The sequence below is a fragment of the Dipodomys merriami genome, unplaced genomic scaffold (assembly GCF_024711535.1).
Source record: "Dipodomys merriami isolate MVZ:Mamm:240054 unplaced genomic scaffold, mDipMer1.0.p SCAF_44, whole genome shotgun sequence".
Taxonomy (NCBI): domain Eukaryota; kingdom Metazoa; phylum Chordata; class Mammalia; order Rodentia; family Heteromyidae; genus Dipodomys; species Dipodomys merriami.
The window spans coordinates 3,896,380-3,919,993 of record NW_027206002.1 but is presented as its reverse complement, the minus strand read 5'-3'; the positions used below and the strand labels follow the sequence as shown (position 1 = coordinate 3,919,993).

Here is a 23,614-nt window from a genome sequence, read left to right as displayed (position 1 = left end):
GCACTGTGAAAAGGATTGTAAAATGGTACAACTGCTACGGAAAAGCAGCTGCCATATGTTCCAGCAACCTCATTTCTGCATTTGTAGCCAAAATAACTCAAACAGGATCTCACAGAGATGTTTGTACACCCCTGTTCTTAGCAGCACTATAACTAAGTAGTGGAAGCAACCCAAATGTCCATCAAAAAATGGATGAATGGAAAAAGAAAATGAGGCACTTCACATACAATGGAATACTATTCAGCCTTAAAAGGAAATCCCGTCACATGCTAGCACATGGGTGAATCTTGAAAGGTTAAGCTAAGTAAAATAAACCAGTTACAGAAAGACAAATAGTCCATAACTTCAAGTATACAAGGAATCTAGGTATTTCCCCCTTATTTTATTATTTTTAGCTTTCTAGTTGAGACAAGGTCTTACTATTAGCAAGTTCCAAAGGAATCCTATAGCTACTGACCCAAGGAAGCATTGATTCTGGTTTACAAATAATCTATTGTGCTGCTTTCCAGTTTATAAAAGCATTTTCATATGCACTATTTCTTGGGAACCTTCTAGGAGTAACTTATTTTCTTTTATACTTTGAATTAAGACTTAGTGAAATTACCTACCCCCCCCCCTTTTTTTTTGGTCAGTCATCGGGATTGAACTCTGGGCCTGGGCACTGTCTCTGAGCTCTTTAGCTCAAGGCTAGCGCTCTACCACATAAGCCACACAGGGCCACTTCCAGTTTTCTGGTGGTTTATTGGGAGATAAGAGTCTCAAGAACTTTCCAGCCTGGGCTGGCTTTGAACCGATCCTCAGATCTCAGCCTCTAGAGTAGCTAGGATTACAGGCACGAGCCTGTAATTAATGTACTCTTGATGATCTGAAGATTGCATATTCCTAACTTCTATTACACCAGACAGTATGCTACCACATACTTATGAAGAGGTCAGAGGCAGAGGATAGTAACCCTTCTCAGGAAAGAGCAGCAAAGGGAGTGATCCAGAACAGAGATCTTTTGGAAGGTTTATTGAGAAGCCTGGCCCAGGTTAGGGACCAAGAAATAGTAAGGGGAATGGGATCAACATGGGAAAAGCTTAAAAAAGAAAAGAGTTCTCAAACAGCAGGCAATCTGTTTTATTGAGAACAAGGTAGAGTCTCCAGCAAATCCAGGGAATATACTTCTCTCCCACTACCAGTTCCCCTACACCCAGTTATAGGACCTGTATTTTAGACAAAAGAGGCACCTGGGTGCTCATCTACTGTTTGTATTATCTAGACATTGTGAAGGATGCTGGGAAACCCTTATCACCCAACTGTGACAAGTCAGTCCTCAATGTTTGGCTTTATGTATGCTGTTTTATCTACCTTAATTTGCCAATATGCCCCCAAAAAGTTAGTCTAGTCTAGTCCTAAAAGCCACTATTCATCTGCTTTAAATTCTCCAAATATTATTCAAAACTATTCAAGATAACATATGTAAGGTAACCTTAATTCTCTACTTCAGTAATAAAAATGTGACACTACCAAGAACCAGCCACTCATATCCCAGTTCTCCTACTCATATACTTCCTATATCAAATGTGACCCAATAGGATATCCCGGTTGGTACATAAAAAGAATGTCATCTTGGGATATGAATGTGGCTGGGAATGTAGAGTGCTTGTCTAGCATGAATTAAGTCCTGAGTACCACATAAACAGAAAAAGCCAGAAGTGGTGCTGTGGCTCAACTGGTAAAGTGCTAGCCTTGAGCAAAAGAAGCTCAGGGACAATGCCCAGGCCCTGAGTTCAAGCTCCAGGACTGGCAAAAAAAATTTTAAAAAAATGGATGTCATCTTACAATACTTTCAAGATAAGACAGGAAAATACTTAGGTGGTCTTGGGTTTGATATTGTTTTTTGTACATCAAAAACATAGTACCTCAAAGAAAGAAACATTAAGTTTCTACCTTGTAAAACCACCAAAGACAATCACAAACTGGCAGAAGGTAACTGCAAAACATACATCTGATGGACTGGTTTTAACGTATATAAAAAAACTCACTGAACAATAAGAGAAACCAATTTAAAACAACAAAAAAATTACAGCTCACTGCTAGAATACCATGTGCTTAGCACTAAAGGCCATGGCTTGCTGGGCACAGTTGCTCATGCCCATAACCCTAGCTACTCAGAAGGATCTGAGGACTGCAGTTTGAAGCCAGCCCAGGGCAAGAAAGTCAGTGAGACTCTTACCTCCAGTTAACTACTCCAAAAACAGAAGTGGAGCTGGGCTCAAGTAGCAGAGCACTAGCTCTGAGCAAAAAACTCAGGGACAGCCCTGAATTCAGGCCCCACAACTGACTACCCCCCCCCAAAAAAAAGCCATGAACTAGCACTGCTACTAAATAATCTGTAGGCAACCAAAATGTCCTTCAACAGATAAGGGAATAAACAGACTATAACATATCCAATACTATTGAATATTGAACAATTGAGATATCTGCTCAAACCACCAAACAAAACAAAATGAGAGAAGCTAAAATGCATATTCCTAGCTAGGTGCTAGTGGCTCATGCCTGTAATCCTAAACTACTCAGAAGACTAAGATATGAGAATCTCAGTTTGAATCCAGACCAAGCAGCAAAATCTATGAGACTCCTATCTCTAACTGCCACAAAAGCCCAGAAGTAGAGCTGTAGCTCAAAACTCAAAATTGGTAGAGTGCTAGCCTTGAGCACAAAAGCTCAGGGACAGTACCCAGGCCCTGAGTTCAAGCCCCGGGATTGGAAGAAAGGAAAAAAAAAGCATATTGCTAACAATAAGACAGTCTGAAAAAGTGGTATCAAAACTGGCTCATTAATTTTAATAAATATACCATAGTAATGTTATTACTATTTTTGACAGTATAAATTAGACATAGGACATATTGGGAACCCTTTGTACTCTGCAAATTTTCTGTTAACCTATAGTAGTTTCAAACAATAAAAAGGCCAGCCTATAATCCTAGCTACTTGGGAAATGGACATGGGGGCTGGGAGGAAAATCACAGTTTGAGGCCATCCCAGGAAAAAGTTTTCAAGACTCCATCTGAACAAATGGCTGGCAGTGGTACCATGCACCTGTTATCCCAGCTTCCTAGGGAAGCACAATGGCTGCAAGCAGTGGTACACACCTGTCATCCCTAGTAACACAGTAAAGCACAAGTAGAGGAAGTGAAGCCCAGGCAGTCCAGGGAATAAAGCAAGAGTCAGAAATAAGCAATGAAAAAAGAAGCGATAGCCATAGCTCAAATGGATAAATGCTTGCCTATTAGACCCTGAGCTCAACAGCCAGGATTGAGAGGTGTGTCAGAGGCAGAGGACAGGAAACTCGCTTGGGAAAGAGCAGCAAAAATAATTAAAATAGAGCTGGGGACGTGGCTTAGTGGTAGAGTGCATGCCTAGTATTCATGAAGCCCTGGGTTCAATTCCTCAGTACCACATAAACAGAAAAAGCTGGAAGTGGCGCTGTGGCTCAAGTGGTAGAGTGTGTTTGCCTTGAGCAAAAGAAGCACAGGGACAGTGCCCAGGCCCTGAGTCTAAGCCTCAGGACTGGCAAAAAAAAAAAAAAAAAAAAAGGATTAAAATAAAAAGTTAAACTAGGAAAAAGAAAAAAGCCGGAAGTGGCGCTGTGGCTCAAGTGGTAGAGTGCTAGGCTTGAGCTGAAGAGCTGAGGGACAGTGCCCAAGCCCAGAGTTCAGGCCCCACGACCAGACCCCCCCCACAAAAAAAAAGTTAAAGTAGGGCTGGAACAGTGGGTGGTTTAGTGGTAGAGTGCTTGTCTAGCATGCATGAAGCCCTGGGTTCAATTGCTTAGTACTACATAAACAGAAAAGGCCTGAAGTGACGCTTTGGCTCAGGTGTAGAGTGCTAGCCTTGAGCAAATGAAGTTCAGGGACAGTGCCCAGGCCCTGAGTTCAAGCCCCAGGACTGCCCCTCCACCCCTGCCAAAAAAAAAAAAGTTAAACTATCATGCTTCCTTTGCCCTAAATAATTCTAGAACTGAAAAACCATGTAGTAGTCTGTCTCTCTCTTGCATTCTTTCTCTCTCTCTCTCTCTCTCTCTCTCTCTCTCTCTCTCTCTCTCTCTCTCTCTCTCTGTCAGCCCTGGGGCTTGAACTCAGGGCCTGTCTCTGAGCTTCTTTTGCTCAAGACTACCACTTGAGCCACAGCACCACTTCTGGTTTTTTCTGTTTATGCAGTACTGAGGAATTGAACCCAAGGCTTCATGCATGCTAGGCAAGCGCTCTACCACTAAGCCACCTTCCCAGCCTTCTCTCTTCTTTTTCAGGAAAAATTATAGTCCAAACCTTGCCTAAATGAGTCAAGGTTGCCGACTGCCCAGTGTACCTTTCTTGCTAATTCTATACTTTTGTCTTAAAGACACAGAATATCTTTTTTACAATGTTCATGTTTTCAAGAAATCACCTTAAAACCCTCATATTTTTCCTATATGCCTACAATTCTTTTGTACTTCACAGTTTGTGCACACTTCTAACATATCTGAATGCCAGTTTTATAACGTCCCTGTTTTTTTGTCAGTCGTGGGGCTTGAACTCTGGGCCTGGGCGCTGTCCCTCAGCTCTTCAACTTAAGGCTAGCGCTCTACCACTTGAGCCACAGAGCCTCTTCCAGCTTTTCCTGTGGTGCTGAGGAATTGAACCCAGGGCCTCATGTAGGCAAGGCAAGCACTCTACTACTGAGCCACCTTCCCAGCCCTTGTTTTTCTATCGCCACTTTCTCTTGGAACACTTCAATTACTATTTTTCATTTTGCTTTGCTTTTCTACTTTTGCGGTGCTGAAGATGAAGCCAAGGCTTTATGCATGCCTGCTAGGCAAGTGCTCTCCCACTGAACTTACACGCAGCCCTAGCCTCATTTACACCTGCTCCCCTTTAAGAGCAACAACTGCCCCCCCCATGCATCAAGATCCCCATTGAAAGTATGCACCTTTTTTCCATGTAAGTTTGTTCCTTCTAACTCTCTGCAGCAGAATCCCTTGGAACTAGGATGAATGTATGCAAGCACATCAGGGGGCTATAAAACTCATGACTAGGCTACCAAAATTACAAGTGCTACACACTCAGCTGTCTCATTTGTGTTCATTTAAAATTTCTATCTTGGGCTGGGAAGGTGGCTCAGTGGTAGAGCCCTTGCCTTGCATGCCTGAGGCCCTGGGTTCGATTCCTCAGCACCACATACGCAAAAGAAAGAAAGAAAGAAAAAGAAAGAAGAAAAAAAAAAGAAGAAAGCCGGAAGTGGTGCTGTGGCTCAAGTGGTAGAGCGCTAGCCTTGAGCTGAAGAGCTGAAGGACAGCACCCAGGCCCAGAGTTCAGGCCCCATGACCGGACCCCCCCTCAAAAAAATAATAATAATAAAATAAAATTTCTATCTTGTGAAATTATAAATTACTACAGGCATGGAACTTCAGAAGAGACAGCAATTAAAAAAAATCAAACCAACATAAAAATTTAATACGATTCTGAAGTGAACAACTTCTCTATAGCCTTGATATACACATATATTTTATGTGGTATGGTTTTGACTTATTCATGTCTTAATGTGAGCCACCAGCACCCGGCTTTAGTCTTTTTTTTTTTTTGCTCAAAGCTAGCAGTTGGGCCAGAGCTCCATGTACAACTTTTTGGTGGTTAATTGAGATAAGAGTCTCACAGATTTTCTTGCCCAGGCTGCCTTTGAATCATAATCCTCAGATCTTATTATCCTCCAGAATCTGATCTTAAGTAGTTTTACCTAGACAAGATGGTCCTAAGTCTAGAAATAAAAAAAAATATACATACATTGAAGGTAATCTTAATTATTTTATGCTTGTGGTTACCAAAATTACAAGTGTAACACAACTACAATACAAAAGTTTACGAATAACCTGTAATGATAGTTCTAACCGAGATATTTTTAGTTAATAACAAGAAACTCACATTACTATCATTTGTCTATCTCACTTGCAAAAATGCACACAAGCTGGTATTGCTTAAGACTCATGGTAATATTGTCCTATAAAAACATGCCAAATTGGGCTGGGAAGATGGCTCAGTGGTAGAGCGCTTGCCTTGCATGCCCTGGGTTTGATTCCCCAGCACCACATAAGCACAAAGGAAAAAAGCCGGAAATGGCGGTGGCTCAAGTGGTAGAGCACTAGCCTTGAGCTGAAGAGCTGAGGGACAGTGCCCAGGCCCAGAGTTCAGGCCCATGACCGGACCCCCCCCCCAAAAAAAATAAATAAATAAAAACATGCCAAACAATGCCACAAAAGATGAAATCCAAAAATTAATTACTGTCATAAAATTTCTTAGAACTATCAAACATAAAAACTGATAAAGGGCCAGGTGCTAGTGGCTCACGCTTATAATCCTAGCTACTCAGGAGGCCTAGATCTAAGGATTGTGGTTCAAAGCCAGCTCCAGGCAACACAGCCCTTGAAACTCTTATTTCCAATTAACCACCAGAAAATCGAAAGTGGCGCTGTGGCTCACGTAGTACAGTGCTTGCCTTGTGCTGAAGAGCTCAGGGACAGTACCCAGGCCCAGAGTTCAAGCCTCACAACTGACAAAAAAAAAAAAAAAACAAAAACAAAAAAACTGATAAAAGGGCTGGGAATCTGGAAACAAACAAACAGCAAAAAAAAAAAAAAAAAAACTGATAAAAGGTCTGGGAATGTGGCTTAGTGGTAGAGTGCTTGTCTAGCATGCATGAAACCCTGGGATCAATTCCTCAGTAACATATAAACAGAAAAAGCCAGAAGTAGCACTGTGGCTCAAATGGTAGAGTGCTAGTCCTGAGAAAAAGATGCTCAGGGACAGTGCCCAGACCTGAGTTCAAGCACCAGGATTGGCAAAAAAAAATCTAAATCAGATTGTATAAATTCAAGTACTACTTCTGGCATTATAGTTCTATCACCTATGGGAAGCTGAGTGGTGGGTGGTACCAGAGACCTCTGCACTATTTTGCCACTTTTAATTTTTTTTCTTTGTTTTTCTTTTTTGGTGCCAATCCTGGAGCCATAGCTCTTTTCTGGCTTTCCTGGTAGTTAACTGGAGATGAGACTCATGGATTTTCCTGCCAGGGATGGCTTCGAAACTTGATCTGCAGCTATCAGCCTCCTTGAGTAGCTAGGATTACAGAAACAAGCCACTAGTGCCCAGCCTAATCCACCTCTTAACTTCTAGAAATGTCAATTATCTTGGATTCTAGAAATGTTCATTTTTTTTAAGCAGTAAGGATCAAAAACAAGACTTTATACATGTTAAATAACAAGTGGTCTATTGCTGAGCTGTAAACCCAGGTCTTGAGTCGTCTTTCCTTTTTTTTTTTTTTTTTTTGTGAGTCATGAGGCTTGAACTCTGGGCCTGGCACTGTCCCTGAACTCTTCAGCTCCAGGCTAGCACTCTACCACTTAAGCCAGAGCGCCACTTCTGGTTTTCTGGCCATTAACTGGAGATAAAGACTTTTGGATAAAGTCTTTCCTTTTTGGATACTTTCCTGTCCAGGCTGGCTTTGAACCATGATCCCCAGATCTCAGCCTCCTAAATAACTAGGATTCCAATTTCTCCCACTCCTGTAAGGCCTTGGTTAGCTTGATTCCTCTAAGGTTTCCTTTTTTTATTTTATAGATGGACTACTTACTATTAGTTCAACAGTTTACTCAAACACAATTTATATAATCAAGTGAGAACTGCTCTGATGTTGGGATAGATCCCAAGACCTAGCACATGCTTAACAAGCACTTTACCACTGAACAACACATCCAGCCCAGATGACTAACTTATAAATTCTCATATTTAACCCAACGATCTAATCTGCATGGATATAACATGTTGAACTACTTTACATAACAAGAAAAACTTACTTTTGGGGCTGGGAAGGTGGCTCAGTGGTAGAGAGCTTGCCTTGCATGCCTGAGACCCTGGGTTCGATTCCTCAGCACCACATAAGCAAAAAGAAAAAAGCTGGAAGTGGTGCTATGGCTCAAGTGGTAGAGCACTAGCCTTGAGCTGAAGAGCTGAGGGACAGCGACCAGGCCTAGAGTTCAGGCCCCATGACTGGACCCCCCCCTCCAAAAAAAAACTTACTTTCCTCAAACCTCATTTCATGATTTCTCCTTTGGAAAACTCAATGTAGAGCTGTCAATTTTTTTCCTATCTACCACCAATTACTTCTATGAATTCTAAATTTAAAAGACAGACTGTACTTTTTTACTAATAATACACACAAGACTTTCAATAATTATAAATATATCCCCTCTTTCTATTGTAATGCTAGACATCAAAACCAAGGTTTTAAACAAGCTAAGCCTGCCGGGCGCTGGTGGCTCACGCCTGTAATCCTAGCTACTCAGGAGGCTGAGATCTGAGGATCGCGGTTCAAAGCCAGCCCGGGCAGGAGAGACCGTGAGACTCCTATCTCCAATAAACCACCAGAAAACCGGAAGTGGCGCTGTAGCTCAAGTGGTAGAGCGCTCGCCTTGAGCTGAAGAGCTGAGGGACAGCGCCCAGGCCCAGAGTTCAAGCCCCACGACCGACAAAAAAAAAAAAAAAAAAAAAAAAAAAACAAGCTAAGCAAGTTCAGTACTTCTGAGCTTCAACTCTAACCCTAAATAATCTATTTTTCTTGTTTTGTTTGTTTCGACAGGGAATCACTATGTAACCCAGGTTGGAGTTAGAATTCAAAATCCTCATGCCTGATCATCCTGAGTGTTAGAAGTATAAAGTGGGGCTGGGAAGGTGGCTCAGTGGTAGAGCGCTTGCCTTGCATGCCTGAGGCCCTGGGTTCGATTCCTCAGCACCACATAAGCAAAAAGAAAAAAGCCGGAAGTGGCGCTGTGGCTCAAGTGGTAGAGCGCTAGCCTTGAGCTGAAGAGCTGAGGGACAGCGCCCAGGCCCAGAGTTCAGGCTCCACGACCGGACCCAAAAAAAAAAAAAAAAAAAAAAAGTATAAAGTTCAGGCCCAACTAGTCTAGTTATTTATTATTTGGACCTTGTTGCTTGCCAAGCAGGTGCTCTGCTCTTACTTCTGAGTGATAGCTCCAGGCCTGATTTTTGTTGGATTTTAAAATAAGAGAGAATCCACTTATGTTACGCTTCAATATAGCTAGGATAACAAAAGCACAAGGTTCTCATGAACTTCTCTCCCTTGATTGGCCTCAAACCCAATACCCCCAGTCTTAGCTTCCCAAGTAGTTAGGATTAGAGGTATGGGCCTCTGACACCCAAATATTGTTTTTAACAGAAGCAAATATACTCTGAAAAGTAGTTCAGAAAATCCAGACAACTATTTAGATAAACTTTAGAAATTGGTAAACACTAAAGAATTATGATGTGACAAAACTCAAAGGCATACTGGGAATGTGGCTATGTGGTAGAGTGCTTGCCTAGCATACACAAAGCCCTGAGTTCATTCCTCAGTACCACAGAAGCAGAAAAAGCCGGAAGGAGGGTGCTGTGGCTCAAGTGGTAGAGCACCAGTAGCCTTGAGCAAAAGAAATTCAGGGACAGAGCCCAGACCCTGAGTTCAAGTCCCAAGACCAGCAAAAAACAAAAAACAAAACAAACAAAAAAAAAAAACTCTCAAAGGCAAAACTTTATATAACCCCAATAAGGGTCTGCTCACACATAAATAGGGGCTCCTCAAGGTATTTTCAAGTAAGGCCTTTTTATCTCTGAAGTAGACTGGAAAATCCTTTCTCTTCTTAGATTGCTGAGTTTATCATCAAAGGGTGATTATTTTCTGTGCCTAATGAGATCATCATGTAGTTATATCCTTTATTAATGTAACTTACTTTTTTTGTTTTTTTTGGTCAGTCCTGGGGCTTGAACTCGGCCTGAGTGTTATCCCTCAGCTCTGCTACAGTGCCACTTCTGTAACTTACATTTTTTAAAATGCAGAACCATCCTTGGATTCCAGGAATAAATTCCACTTAATCATAGTTATTGTTTCTCAGTGTTTTGGCTATGATTATTGAACCACAATTCCTCTTTCTAATATCATAAACTTTAAAGGAATTAAACATTTCTTGCCTTAAGAGATAAATCTTAGAATGAAAACTTACAAGCTAGTTGCCCACAGATAATTCTACTAAGCACTTAGGAAAGAAGCAACAAACCTTCACAAACTACTGGAAAAATCGACAGAGGAAGAGGGTGATTTTTTTTTATCTGAACCTATAAGGTAGAATTAGCTCAATAACAAGAGCAAAACTACAATTAATGAAAACAGCTAGGCACTGGCATGTGCAGGTCCTAGCTACTTAGGAAGTTGACATTGGGAATTGTGGTTCAAAACCAGCCCAGGCAGGAAAGTACATGAGACTTAGCTTCCAATTAACTACCAGAATGAAACAGAAATGGAGAGGTAGCTCAAAGTAGTAGAGAGCTTTGAATATAAAAGCTCAGGAACAGTGCCCAGACCTCAAGTTCAAATCCCAGACTGGCATAAAAAGGAAAAAGAAAACCATAGACTTGATTCTGAAAGTTGGTTAACATTTTTTAAGAAAAAAAATTTTAATTGTTTTTTGTAATAAGTTTTTTATTGTGAAAAATACAGAGGGGATACAATTACATGAGCAAGGTAATAAGTCTATTTCTTATCAAGCATTGTTGCCTCCTTTGTTTTTCCCCTACCATCCCTTCCCTCCTATCTCCACAACTACACTCCCCCCCTTTAATTTTTATTATAAAGGTGATGTTACAGAGAAGCTAATTATTGTTCTTTTTTTTCTGAGTATACATATATATATATATATGTATAGATATAAACAACTTAAAACATAGTGTCTGCTGTGTGAATGGCTCATGCCTATAACCTATAAACATTATAATTAATTTCTCCAGGCTGGGATGTATCTCAGTGGCAAAGTGCTTTCCTAGCAGGTGCAACATTCCAAGTTCAATGCCCACAACCACAATAATAATAATAATAATAATAATAATAATAATAATAATAATAATAATAATAATACTGTTTTCCTATTAAGTTTAAGATGTGACTATTCTAAGGTGGGGGTGTGGCTCAAATGGTAGAGCAAGAATGAGGCAGAGTTCAAACCTAGTACTACAAATAGAAAACAATGTGAATACTCAAAATACTGAAGATTCTCTAAATTCCTTTTTAAAAATAATTTTGAGGGCTGGGAATACAGCTTAGTGGTAGAGTCTGGCCTAGCAAACATGAGTTCCTGGGTTCAATTCCTCAGTACCACATACACAGAAAAAGCCAGAAGTGGCACTGTGGCTCAAGTGGTAGAGTGCTAGTGCTAGCAAAAGCAGCTCAGGGACAGTGCCCAGGCCCTGCGTCCAAGCCCCAGGCCTGGCAAAATAATAATTATTATTATTACTACTTTTTATTTTACAGTTCAGTTAAGCTTAACACTTGTTGCCATAACAAAGCATTCAAGATTCAAGCAGCACTTTCCCAACAAGGGGTGTGTGTGTGTGTGTGTGTGTGTGTGTGTGTGTGTGTGTGTGTGTGTGTGTGTGTGTGTGTGTGTGTGTGTGTGTGTGTGTGTGTGTGTGTGTGTGTGTGTGTGTGTGTGTGTGTGTGTGTGTGTGTGTGTGTGTGTGTGTGTGTGTGTGTGTGTGTGTGTGTGTGTGTGTGTGTGTGTGTGTGTGTTCCAGGCAGGAAAAGAAGTTTATTTATCGCACTGCTGCCCCTGCCCTGCAAGGTGGAGAGGTGTAGCTGAAAAGAAAAGGAAGGGCTCCCAACAAGTCTTATACAAAGTTGTACAGGTTATCACTATGCTTGGGGACTTACTTGTAGTGTGCTAGTCCTGGGGCTTGAATTCAGGTCCTGTATGCTGTCCCTAAGGTTTTTGTTTTGTTTTTAAGGCCAGCACTCTACTACTTAAGCCACAGTTCCAATTCTGTCTCTTTTTTTTTGGTGGTTAGTTGGGAGATAACAATCTCAAAGACTTTCTTGCCCTGGCTGGCTTTGAACCATGATCCTCAGATCTCAGTTTCCTGAGTAGCTAGGATTACAGGCATGAGCCACTAGTTTTCAGCTAGCACTTTTATTTCCCAAGTTACTCTGAACCACCAATTGTATTTTCCCAGCTCATTACACTCTTCAAAGCAGTTTCATATTCACCACCTTATCTGCCCCTCCCAATTCTCCCTAAAGGTGAAGCAAATGGAGACTTTCGCTTTTTTTTTTGGTTGTGGGGCCTGAACTCTGGGCCTGGGCCCTGTCCCTCAGCTCAAGGCTAGCACTCTACCACTTGAGCCACAGCACCACTTTCAGCTTTTTCTGTTTATGTGGTGCTGAGGAATCGAACCAAGCAAGGGCCTCATGCATGCAAGGCAAGCATTCTGCCACTGAGCCACCTTCCCAGCCCCTTTCACTCCCTTTTTAAAGACATTGAGAACCATCTAGTCCACTTATAAACTAGTTAACCAGTAGTGGGCTTATAATTACAGTCCCAGAAACCTGCATCCATGCTTACCAATTCCCAGAAGCTATCTTGCAGGGCAAAATGAACTCTGTATTAAAAGGATGCATCAGGGTCATTGCCAAAACCGGCAAACAACTCCTGTCAAAATATCAAACCTATGGTCCTTGGAAGATAATGAACTAAGTGAACTGTTTAGTTAAGATAGTAAGAACACTGACACCCACTTTCAGACTGGTCAGAGAACTTCTGTTATATGACTTTCACTGCAATACACAGTGAACTGGAGCCTTCTCTTGATCCATTACCTGCCTTGTTTGTGCAACCTGGATGGTGCAAAGGAGAACTTCCACACACGATCTTTTACTTCTGCTGTGAGATTAATGAAAGCAAATTTACAACAGGGAATTCTACTAATGACCCTTAAAGTTGCTGGAAGAAGATGGATATTAAGACACAGAAAGATTTTAAAGTCAATACAAATTTTCCTTTGTAAAAAAGTATTAAGAAAACACAAAATCCAGAACCTTCCATTTCCTAAACTAGAAGTAAAAAGACTTAACTGTGGTTCACCTTTGTCCTCTGAAGCTTTTAATATTCGGCTCAGTTTAACTTCCCACAACTACCAATCACAGAGTCATGCCCAGCAGTTCATACACAATAAAGTCCAGTTCCTTCTTCCATCATAAATGTAATTTCAGGCCTGGAATACAGGACTTAACTAACTCAAGGGCTAAGGTATCAGTGCTGTGGACCAAAGCATTCAGACCACAATAATTCTGGGCAATTATTACCTATCTAGCATTTACTTTAGGTATCAGACTCTTTTATTTTACACATCTCAACATTTTAATCCTTAAAAGTATACCAAGTATCATTACATCTACTATCTATGCACAAAAGGTGAGAAAATGGCCCAAGTTAACATAGCAACCAAAGGGTAGATGAAACACTTGAACCCGGGCCTTCATCTTCACCATCCAAACTGCCTAGCAGCCCATTATAATCCCAATGTGACCATTAGACTACCTGCATGACCTTGGGCCAGGCATTTCATACCTCTAGGCCTCAGTTTCCTTCACGGTTATAAGTGAGGTACATTAGACAAGCTTTTGGTCGTTTTCTTGCTTTTGAAGATCCGGAGAATCTCCGACTGGATTATTACCTACCCCCAACACACACATCGGGTGCTACAATTGAAGTTTTCCAAGCAATGAATGTTCTAGTACATTCTCCTTATAGTAGAGGGTGTTAGGGTCCAGTTTCCGTTTCGAGGGGCTTAGTTTTCAAGCTCTGTATCTGGAAAGCTAATCCTATATATATAAGGTAATCTGTTGGTTCGATTCACCATTCCCTACTACTGGGGATCCCCACTAGGCCCGATCCCCGCTCCACATCCCCAAAGGGTTAATTCAGCCCACCTCAGGGTGGCCCGGGCGGCCAGTCCCAGGCCTAAGAAGCCCGAAGAGCGAAGCCACAAGAACGTGTTCGCGTCCTCGGAGGTCAAGGGAGGCCCCAGGACACCTGCCACGCCTCCCGACCCCGGCGGCGCGGCCTGGGCCGGGCTCCCCAAGCCAAGCTGCCCGAATTCCGCCTCTCCCATCACCGCAGGCGCGTCGGCCTGGGCCCGAGCCTCGGAAAAGCCAGCGCCACCCCCGAAGACCCCGACCACGCCCGACCCCCTCGGCCGCCGTGAGGCGTTCGCACGCCCTCCCCCACCCCACCCCCCACCGCCGCGGTCCTCACAGGCCCGAGCACCCGTGCGAAACCTCCCACCTCACCTCAGGCTAACCGGAGACCACAGGCGGTGTCCGCGCTCCTTCCACCCGCACACCTGGCCGCGCGCTGCAGAGGAGACAGAGGCGGAGGCGGCCCGACCGTCACGTGCCGCAGATCCAAAAGGCCTCGGCTACCGCCGCCGCGCGAGCGAGCCCCACCGCACGAAGCCCAGCCCTGCGTCCGCCCCTCTCTCCTGAGTAGATACGACTGGCGCCAAGTCCCGCCCACCTGCGTAGGACCCGAGATTCGGTTGGCCGGTGAGGCTATCGCTCTATATACCTTCCCATACGCCCCCTAGGGCTATTCTTCGTGGAGCGTGGGGATTGGTCGAGAGTGAGGCAGGAAGTGGCTGTTGGTTGGGCTGAAGGCAAGGTGGGGAGGGACGCAATCGGGTGGGCGCGCGCGTCCGGGGGCGGGGCGGGGCAGGGCGGGGTGGGCTCGCCCGCGTTCTCGCTCCTAGTTCCCCCGTTGCCTCAGTGGGCGCCTCGCCCAGCGCCGCGAGCCCCCCCCGCTTCCGTGCCGATCCAGATGTGTGAAGCTGGCCCTGGCTTCTGCTGCCCCTCGCTGGATGGTTGCGCCAGGCCGATTATCAGCGAGGGTCGTGTACTAGAGCGCGGGCCCCGGGTGGGTCCCTGAAGGATCCCCGCCGTGCTCGGCTGGGACTGCGCCAGCGCTTTGAAAGCAGGCGCCATCCTTCCTGCAGAGTCACGGCTCTGGCCCCGAAGCCTGCAGCCTCTTCTCTGCCTCACGTAAAACTCGAGCTAGAAAGGGATGACCTCAGGTTTGACTTCAGTAAGATTGGACGTGCCCTGCTGACAGGGCTGAGAGAAAAGAACGAGGCGGAGGGACGATTCACCGTCGTGCCACCATTTTTTATAACCGTTGTCAATTTACTGAAAACCGCAGAGAAGGGAAGTGGCCCAGGGTCTGGACGTCCGAGTCTCCCCGCCATTTGTGACTCAGAGCTTTGCATGCTAGAGAAAGACTGGAATTAGTGGGTGTAGTGTCTACGACTACAGCCAGCTACCTCTCTTCTTGCCTGCCACTTGGAAGGAGAAAAAGGGGGTAAAGAAAGGTTTGATGTTTTGAGTTTAGTGACCTCCAACTACACCAGAAGAGTCTTTGCTTTCCTTATCTCCATTTTTCTAGGAAAGTGAAAATGCAAAGAAGAACACAAAGCCAGTTCTAGTTGCAGTTACTCAGGAGGCCGAGGTAGACAAATTTTTATTTTATTTTTGCCAGTCCTGGGGCTTGAACTCAGGGCCTGGGTGCTGTCCCTCAGCTTTTGTGCTCAAGGCTCGTGCTTTACCATGTTGTCTCAGCTCCACTTCTGATTTTCTGGTGGTTAATTGGAGCCAAGCATCCTTCCCCCGGTGGGCGGGCTTCCCACCACCACCCTCAGATCTCAGCCTCCTGAATAGCTAGGATTACAAGTGTGAGCTGCCAGCGCTCAGTATCTTTGGGTTCTTTAACATCTCAATATACTTAAAAGTTAGTTTCAGTGGATTTTGTTCCTTATAACCAAAAACAGCACCCAACTGAAAAGCAAAGAAGCCAGGGAAAATTTCATAGTAAAGCTAATATGCTAATAAAGTTTTTTTTTTGTTTTGTTTTGTGTGTTGTTTTTTTTTTTTTTGTCAGTCATGGGGGTTTGAACTCTGGGCCTGGGTATTTTTTGCTCAAGGCTAGCACTCTACAACTTGAACCACAGTTCCACTTCGAGCTTTTTTAGTGGTTTAGTGGAGGTAAGAGTCTTCACAGACTTTTTCTGCCAGTACTGGCTTCAAACTGGGATCCTCAAATCTCAGTCTTCTGCACCTAGGATTACAAATGTGATCCACCAGAACCTGGCCCAACACACTTTGCACCTGGTTGTTCCCAAACACACCCATTTTACATGTGCTGTTCCCTTCTTTCATCTAAAGAAGCCATCCTCCAACTCTCTACTCTCCTTTTGCCTCCTATTCTAGATGGATTTAGTTCTTCCCTCACATCCCCACTAAATTCTCTTCAGTTCTGCCATCTTTTAGCATTCAGATTTGCTGGAGTAACTTGCTCATATACTCTTCCTTTATGTACATTTAAAGTTTTTTAATTGGAACAAGTGACTTCCAGAACTATATTTTTTTGTCTGTTGAGGGACTTGAACTCAGGCTTGTGCCATCCTAAACTGGGAATTACAATGGAGGCTGTACTTTCCTTTCAGGGCTACCTGACCCTCATGTTTATAATCCTAGCTACTCAAGAGGCTGAGATCTGCAGACTGAGGTTCAAAGTCAGACCAGGCAGGAAAGTCCAGGAGGCTTTTATCTCCAATAAACCACCAGAAAACCAGAAATGGCTCTATGGCTCAAGTGGTAGCATGGTAGCCTTGAGCTGAAGAGCTGAGGGACAATGCCCAGGCCCAGAGTTCAGGCCCCATGACCAACCAAAAAAAGAAAAAAGGTGATGTACAGAGGAGTTACAGTTACATAAGTCAGGTAATGTACACCTTTCTTTCCTTTCTTTTTGTTGTTGTTGTTGGTGGTGGTGGTGGTGGTGGACCTGGGCACTGTCCCTTAGCTCTTCAGCTCAAGGGTAGCACTCTACCATTTGAGCTACAGCACCACTTCTGGCTTTTTCTTCTTATGTGGTGCTGAGGAATCGAACCCAGGGCCTCATGCATTCAAGGCAAGCACTCTACCACTAAACCACCTTCCCAGCCCTTTTTTTTTTCCTTTTGTTAGTCTTGGGTTTTCTGGTGGTTTACTAGAGAGAAAGAGTCTCCCAGACTTTCCTGTCCAGGCTGGCTTTGAACTGTGATCCTCAGATATAAGCCTCCTGAGTAGCTAGGATTATAGGCGTGAGCCACCAGCACCAAGCTGGACACATTTTTTTTTTTTTTTTTTGCCGGTCATGGGGCCTGAACTCTGGGTCTGGGCGCTGTCCCTCAGCTCTTCAGCTCAAGGCTAGCGCTCTACCACTGGAGCCACAGCGCCACTTCCAGCTTTTTCTGTTTATGTGGTGCTGAGGAATCTAACCCAGGGCCTCATGCTTGCAAGGCATGCACTCTACCGGTGAGCTATCTTCCCAGCCCCTGGACACATTTCTTTTTGGACAATGTTACTCCTTCACTTCTCCCCATTTTTCCCGTCTGGAAGTCCTTTTTTAAAATGTATTTTATTCATTTTAAAGTCGCAAACACCTTTTAATCTTTTTTTTTAAGACTTTATTTATTTATTTGGGTCCAGTCATGGGACCTGAACTCTGGGCCTGGGCGCTGTCCCTTAGCTCTTCAGCTCAAGGCTAGCGCTCTATCACTTGAGCCACAGTGCCACTTCTGGCTTTTTTTCTTTTTGCTTATGTGGTGCTGAGGAATCAAACCCAGGGCCTCATGCATGCAAAGCAAGCGCTCTACCACTGAGCCACCTTCCCAGCCCCACTTCACAATGACAGTCATCATCTGAATCTACATTGCTTATGAATTCTATGACCTTTCACAATTAAACAAGTCTTTTACAAGTTGGGTGATATGTACATTTCTTACCTTTTGCTTAGTATCAGCTGTTCCCTCTTTCTCTCTCATTCCCTCTCTCCCATCACTGCAACTGGGCTTTTCTCTGTACTTGAGACTAATGTGTTTGAGGAAAGTTTGAGTTCTGGAGTTCAGGAATGGAATACATTCAAATGTATTAAGCAATCTATCCATGTTGTGCTGTTGAGTGCCATAACTGAACTAAGTCAGAAACATAGTCATGCATGTCTTTCTATAATGTCAGAATTTATTGAGCAGCAGTAAATTCAGAGTAGCAGTGACAATTTTGCTGGTGTTAATTCACAAAGTTCTACTAATTTCACTCAGTCCTAAGCCTATTAGCAAATTGGTTTTTATTCTAATCTTAATAATATTAACTCATATCACACATTTCACTTCATAATGACTTACAGGAGAATGGCTAATGAAAGGTTAAAGTTGCTCTAGGGCTCAAAGGTGCCTTGCTGAAGGCAAGTACAGAGCAGATACAAATGAAAAGAGCATCACTGCAGGTGGTTAGATATTAACCCAGTCCCAGAGCCCGTGATGGCAACTGCGCAGAGTTCTCTAGGGATAAGAGTTGGTTTCAGGCTTAATTTCTGGGCCTGGGCCAGGCAATTGCAATTTAGGTGGGTCATCTCCAGCACGGAGACCCAGCTGAGCTGCAGCCCTAGGGACAGAATTCTGTTGTTACCTGTTGATCCATGAGGCCTGCACATGATAGTTCATGGTGTCACCCTACCCCAGAGTGTTAGGTGCCCCTCCTTTTATGTGATTAAGGTAAGGGGCCTGGCATCCCTGGTATAGTGTGTTGGATAAACTCGTAGGCCTTGTTTTTCTGATATGATTTTAGTTTGAATTCAGGGCTTTGCACTTGGTAACACTCTACCACTTGAGTCATGGCATTTTTTTTTTTTTAAATTATTGTTGGTTGTGGGGCCTGAACTCTGGGCCTGGGCACTGTCCCTCAGCTCTTCAGCTCAAGGCTAGTGCTCTACCACTTGAGCCACAGTGCCACTTCCGGCTTTTTCTGCTTATGTGGCGCTGAGGGATCAAACCCAGAGCTTCATGCATGCAAGGTAAGCACTCTACCACTGAGCCACCTTCCCAGCCCCTGATGGCATGTTTTTTACTAGTTGTTTTTTAGATAGAGTCTCACAAACTTCCCTGCTGAAACTGGCCTTGAACTTGGATACTCTGCTCTCAGTATTTAGGATTACATGTATGTTATCTGCACCCAACCTAGGATGCTTTTGATAAGCCCATGTGCCCACAAATTCCTGATTTTATTTGATAAGTTCACAGGTGTTACTCTTTTTTTTTTTTTTTTTTTTTTTTTGGTCGGTCGTGGGGCTTGAACTCTGGGCCTGGGCGCTGTCCCTCAGCTCTTCAGCTCAAGGCGAGCGCTCTACCACTTGAGCTACAGCGCCACTTCCGGTTTTCTGGTGGTTTATTGGAGATAGGAGTCTCACGGTCTCTCCTGCCCGGGCTGGCTTTGAACCGCGATCCTCAGATCTCAGCCTCCTGAGTAGCTAGGATTACAGGCGTGAGCCACCAGCGCCCGGCTTAGGTGTTACTCTTTTATCCAACTTTATCACTCTGCGTCACAGTTTGTGGTAGACAGATGGTGAGGCTGTTAAGCTTGCGCAAACAAGTAAGACATAGAGCGATCGTGCCTCAGTATTTGTGCTTCCAATTACACCAAAAAGCCAGAACTGATGGTGTGGCTCAAGTTTGCATTTCAAGGCCAGACTGGGCAGGAAAGTTCCCTAGACTCTACCTCCAAAATAACCGGCAAAAAGCAGGGCTGCAAGCCTGGTGCTGGTGGCTCACAGATGTAATCTTAACTACACAGGAGTCTGAGATCTGAGGATCAAGGTTCAAAGCAAGCCCAGGCAGGAAAGTCTATGATACTCATTTCCAATTAGATACCAAAAAACCAGAAGTGGAGCTGTGGTTCAAGCATGAGAGTGCTAGCCTTGAGCAAAGGAGCTCAGGGACAGTGCCCAGGCCTTCAGTTCAAGCCCTAGGACTGGCACATTCTGAAGTTTTTAGGTATAAAGTCCTGCAGTGCACATAAATGGTTCAGAAATAAGGCAAAATAGGATATAATGCTGACAGCAGGGAATCTGGATCATGTACATATAGGCATTCTTTCTTCATTTTTAAGAGAATAGCTTTTTAAAGGCTTCAACAGAATAACAAGCTCAAAAGAAAAGCAGACTTTCACAATTCAAGAAAACTCTCCAGACCTTATTTTGAAATCAAAAGCCCAGAACACAATTCTGTTTTGTACAGATTGCCTCAGGCTGTCATGAAATGAAAACAGGCCCCTGTATAAAAAGAAATTTTGTGAGATAAACCAAGCATTCACCACACCACACAAGTGTGTGTAGACATAAATCTACCATAAATTCACTCATTTACAGCTCTCCTGTAATATAGCTCCATAATAAATTTATAAGCATATATAAAGTAAACTCCCAGCTAGATGCTGGTGGCTCACACGCATAATCCTACTCAGTAGGCTGAGATCTGAGGATCATGGTTCAAAGCCAGCCCAGGTAGGAAACTCCATTAAGAATTATATCTCCAACAAACCCCTCAAAAAAGCCAGAAATGAGCTGGGCACTGGTGGCTCACACCTGTAATCCTAGCTATTCAGGAGGCTGAGATCTAAGGATCATGGTTCAAAACCAGCCTGAGCAGGAAAGAGTGTGAGATTCTTATCTCCAATAAACCACTCAGAAAACTGGAAATGGTGCTGTGGCTTAAGTGCTAGAGCACTAGCTTTGAGCTGAAGAGCTGAGCCCAAGTCCAGCTGAAGAGTGCAGGTCCAGAGTTCAAGCCCCATAACAACAACAACAAAAGCCAGAAGTAGTACTGTAGCTCAAGTGCTAGAGCACTCACCTTGAGCAAAAAGAAACTCAGGGCCCCAAGCCCAAAGTTCAAACCCCAGGGCCAGCAAAAAATAAATTAAATTTTAAAAAATCCTAGTGGGCTAGGAAGGTGGCTCAGTGTTAAGAGTGCTTGCCTTGCATGTATGAGGCCCTGGGTTCGATTCCTCAGCACCACATAAACAGAAAAAGCCCAAAGTGGGGCTGTGGCACAAAGTGGTAGAGCACTAGCCTTGAGCTGAAGAACTGAGGGACAGTGCCCAGAGTTCAGGCCCCACAACTGAAGGAAAAAAAAAAATCCTAGCTCTAATTACATGCCTATCAGACAATCTTTTTGTTTTTGTTTTTTGGTTGGTTGTGGGGCTGGAACTCTGGGCCTGAGCGCTGCCCCTGCACTCTTCAGCTCAAGGCGAGCGCTCTACCACTTCAGCCACAGAGCCACTTCTGGTTTTTGAGTGGTTTATTGGAGATAAGAGTCTCATGGACTTTCTTGCCTGGGCTAGCTTTGAACCCCAATCCTCAGATCTCAGCCTCCTGGTAGCTAGGATTATAAGCATAAGCCACCAGCGCCCGGCTTCAGACAATCTTTGAAGGGTCCCTAGCATCCAATTGTTAAGAGAACGCTGAACAGCAAACATGAGTGTTTATTTGTGGAAAATTCATATGAAAATACAAAAAGGTCTAGAAGGTCAAAGCAAATCTTTATATTTTTCCAAGATTTACTACAAGATACCAAAACTTACTTTATGCTGCAATAACAGGAAATCATGGCACTGGTACAAGAATAAAGAAGTCAGGTATGATGGTGCACAGCTATAATCCCAGCACTCTGGAAGCTGAGGAAGGAGGATTTGAGGTCAGGCCTAGACTATGCTACACAGTGAGACCCTGTGGCAAGATACCAGCAAAATATACAAAGCAAAACTTAACAAAAGAATAAAGAGACTGGGCTGGGAAGGTGGTTCAGTGGTAGAGCGCTTGCCTTGCATGCATGAGGTCCTGCGTTCGATTCCTCAGCACCACATAAGCAGAAAAAAAAAAGCCGGAAGTGGCACTGTGGCTCAAGTGGTAGGGCACTAGCCTTGAGCTGAAGTGCCCAGGCCCAGAGTTCAGGTCCCACGACCAGACCAAATAAATAAATAAATAAAGAGACCAAGGGAGAAAGATCATCACATCTGGCATGTTTGTGTGAACCTACAGTGCAGCTACGGGGGGGGGGGGGGGGGGGGAGGCAGCAGGAGCAGCGAATGAGTCTAGAGGTTCAGGCCTAATCTGGAAAATAAAGAGACCCCCTATCTCAAAAGGGAGAAAGAGCAAAGTTGTGTTTCCTGGCTGTCATGAGGAAAGCAGCCTCCTATAACTCAGGCTCCTCCCACTACCATGACAGTCTGCCTCAACACAGACCCAAAGCAATGGATCCAGCTGACACTAGACTGGACTGAAGCATGTCAAGCTGATCTGGCTAATGTTGGCCAAACTAGTCTTGAGGTTAAGATCCTCCTGCCTTTACCTCCTGAGTACCTGGGATTACAGGTGTGTGAAATGCAATTCCTACACCACATGTTGAGCAACTGGTATTTAACATGGAGCTCAGCACTTATCCCCTTATGTGTCCTTCATAGCATCTGTGAGAGCAGAGTGAAGCAAGCAACTGGACTATGAGTTGTACTATGGAGAAGGCACCAATAGTCAGTGAGGAACTGAGGCACTCAGATCAACTCACAAAACCTGAACTAAGAAATAGACTAGGGCTGGGAAGGTGGCTCAGTGGTAGAGCGCTTGCCTTGCATGCATGAGGCCCTGGGTTCGATTCCTCAGCACCACATAAGCAAAAAGAAAAAAGCCGGAAGTGGCGCTGTGGCTCAAGTGGTAGAGCGCTAGCCTTGAGCTGAAGAACTGAGGGACAGCACCCAGGCCCAGAGTTCAGGCCCCACAACCGGACCCCCCCCCCCAAAAAAAAAAAAGAAAGAAAAAAATAGAGAACTAGATCCTTCTCAGTCAGGCTTGAGATGAGGCCATATCACCACTACCATCATCACTGCAGCCTGCAAAAGACACAGCGCCAGGGTTGGGAAGGTGGCTCAGTGGTAGAGTGCTTGCCTTGTATGCTTGAGGCCCTGGGTTTAATTCCTCAGCACCACATATGCAGAAAAAGCCGGAAGTGGTGCTGTGGCTCAAGTGGTAGAGTGTTAGCCTTGAGCTAAAGAGCTGAGGGACAGCGCCCAGACTGAGAGTTCAACACCCACAACCAACAACAACAAAAACGACACAGCTCTAAAGGACCCACAAGGCACATCTTGATTCCTGATCACAGAAAGTGGGAGATAATAAATGCGTCTCTATATCATAGGTAGACTAAAAAGAGAGAGATATACAGACAGAGACAGAGAGAGAGCAAGAACACAGAAGAACCACATATACAGCTACAAGATGAATAAGAAATTTTTTCTTTTTGTCAGTCCTGGGGCTTGAACTTTGGGCCTGTACACTGTCCTTGAGATCCTTTTCAGTCAAGGCTAGCACTCTACCAGTTGAGCCACAGTACCATTTCCAGCTTTTTCTGTGATTAATTGAAGATAAGAGTCTCATGGACTTTCCTGCCCAGGCTGGCTTTGAACCACGATCCTCAGATCTCAGCATCCTGAGTAGCTACAGTTACAGGTGTGAGCCATTGGCACCTGGCAAACTTTTTTTTTGTGTGTCGGTTATGGGGCTTGAACTCGGCCTGGAAGCTGTCCCTGAGCAATTCAGATCAAGGTGAGCACTCTACCTCTTGAGCCTCAGCGCCACTTCCAGTTTTCTGATGGTTAACTGGAGATAAGTGTCTGCTTTTAACTGTGTTCCTCAGATCTCAGCCTCCTGAGTAGATAGGATTACAGGTGTGAGGCACCCTTGCCCCGCCTGGCATTTTCTATAAATAGTGTTAAGTCATGCAGAAAAAGGAAACTCATACAAGAAACCCTCTCCATGAATAAAAATTAACTAAAAAATGGAGCACAGACCTAAAAGTAAGCTAACACT

The 23,614-nt window shown here is 44.2% G+C and overlaps 1 protein-coding gene across 2 annotated transcripts in view; it reads right to left on the bottom strand.

Annotated features, from left to right (window-relative positions):
- Positions 1 to 14,365, bottom strand: part of Canx (calnexin) — a 33,975-nt gene extending 19,610 nt beyond the window's left edge. The window contains exon 1 of one of the 2 annotated variants that reach the window (XM_069993828.1): positions 14,185 to 14,365. The gene's annotated coding sequence lies outside the window, so the exon portion shown is untranslated. Of the gene's footprint in view, positions 1 to 12,711; positions 12,731 to 14,184 lie in introns of those variants that run through there. The other variant, XM_069993829.1, reaches the window with a different exon arrangement.
- Between the last annotated feature and the right edge of the window lie 9,249 nt (positions 14,366 to 23,614).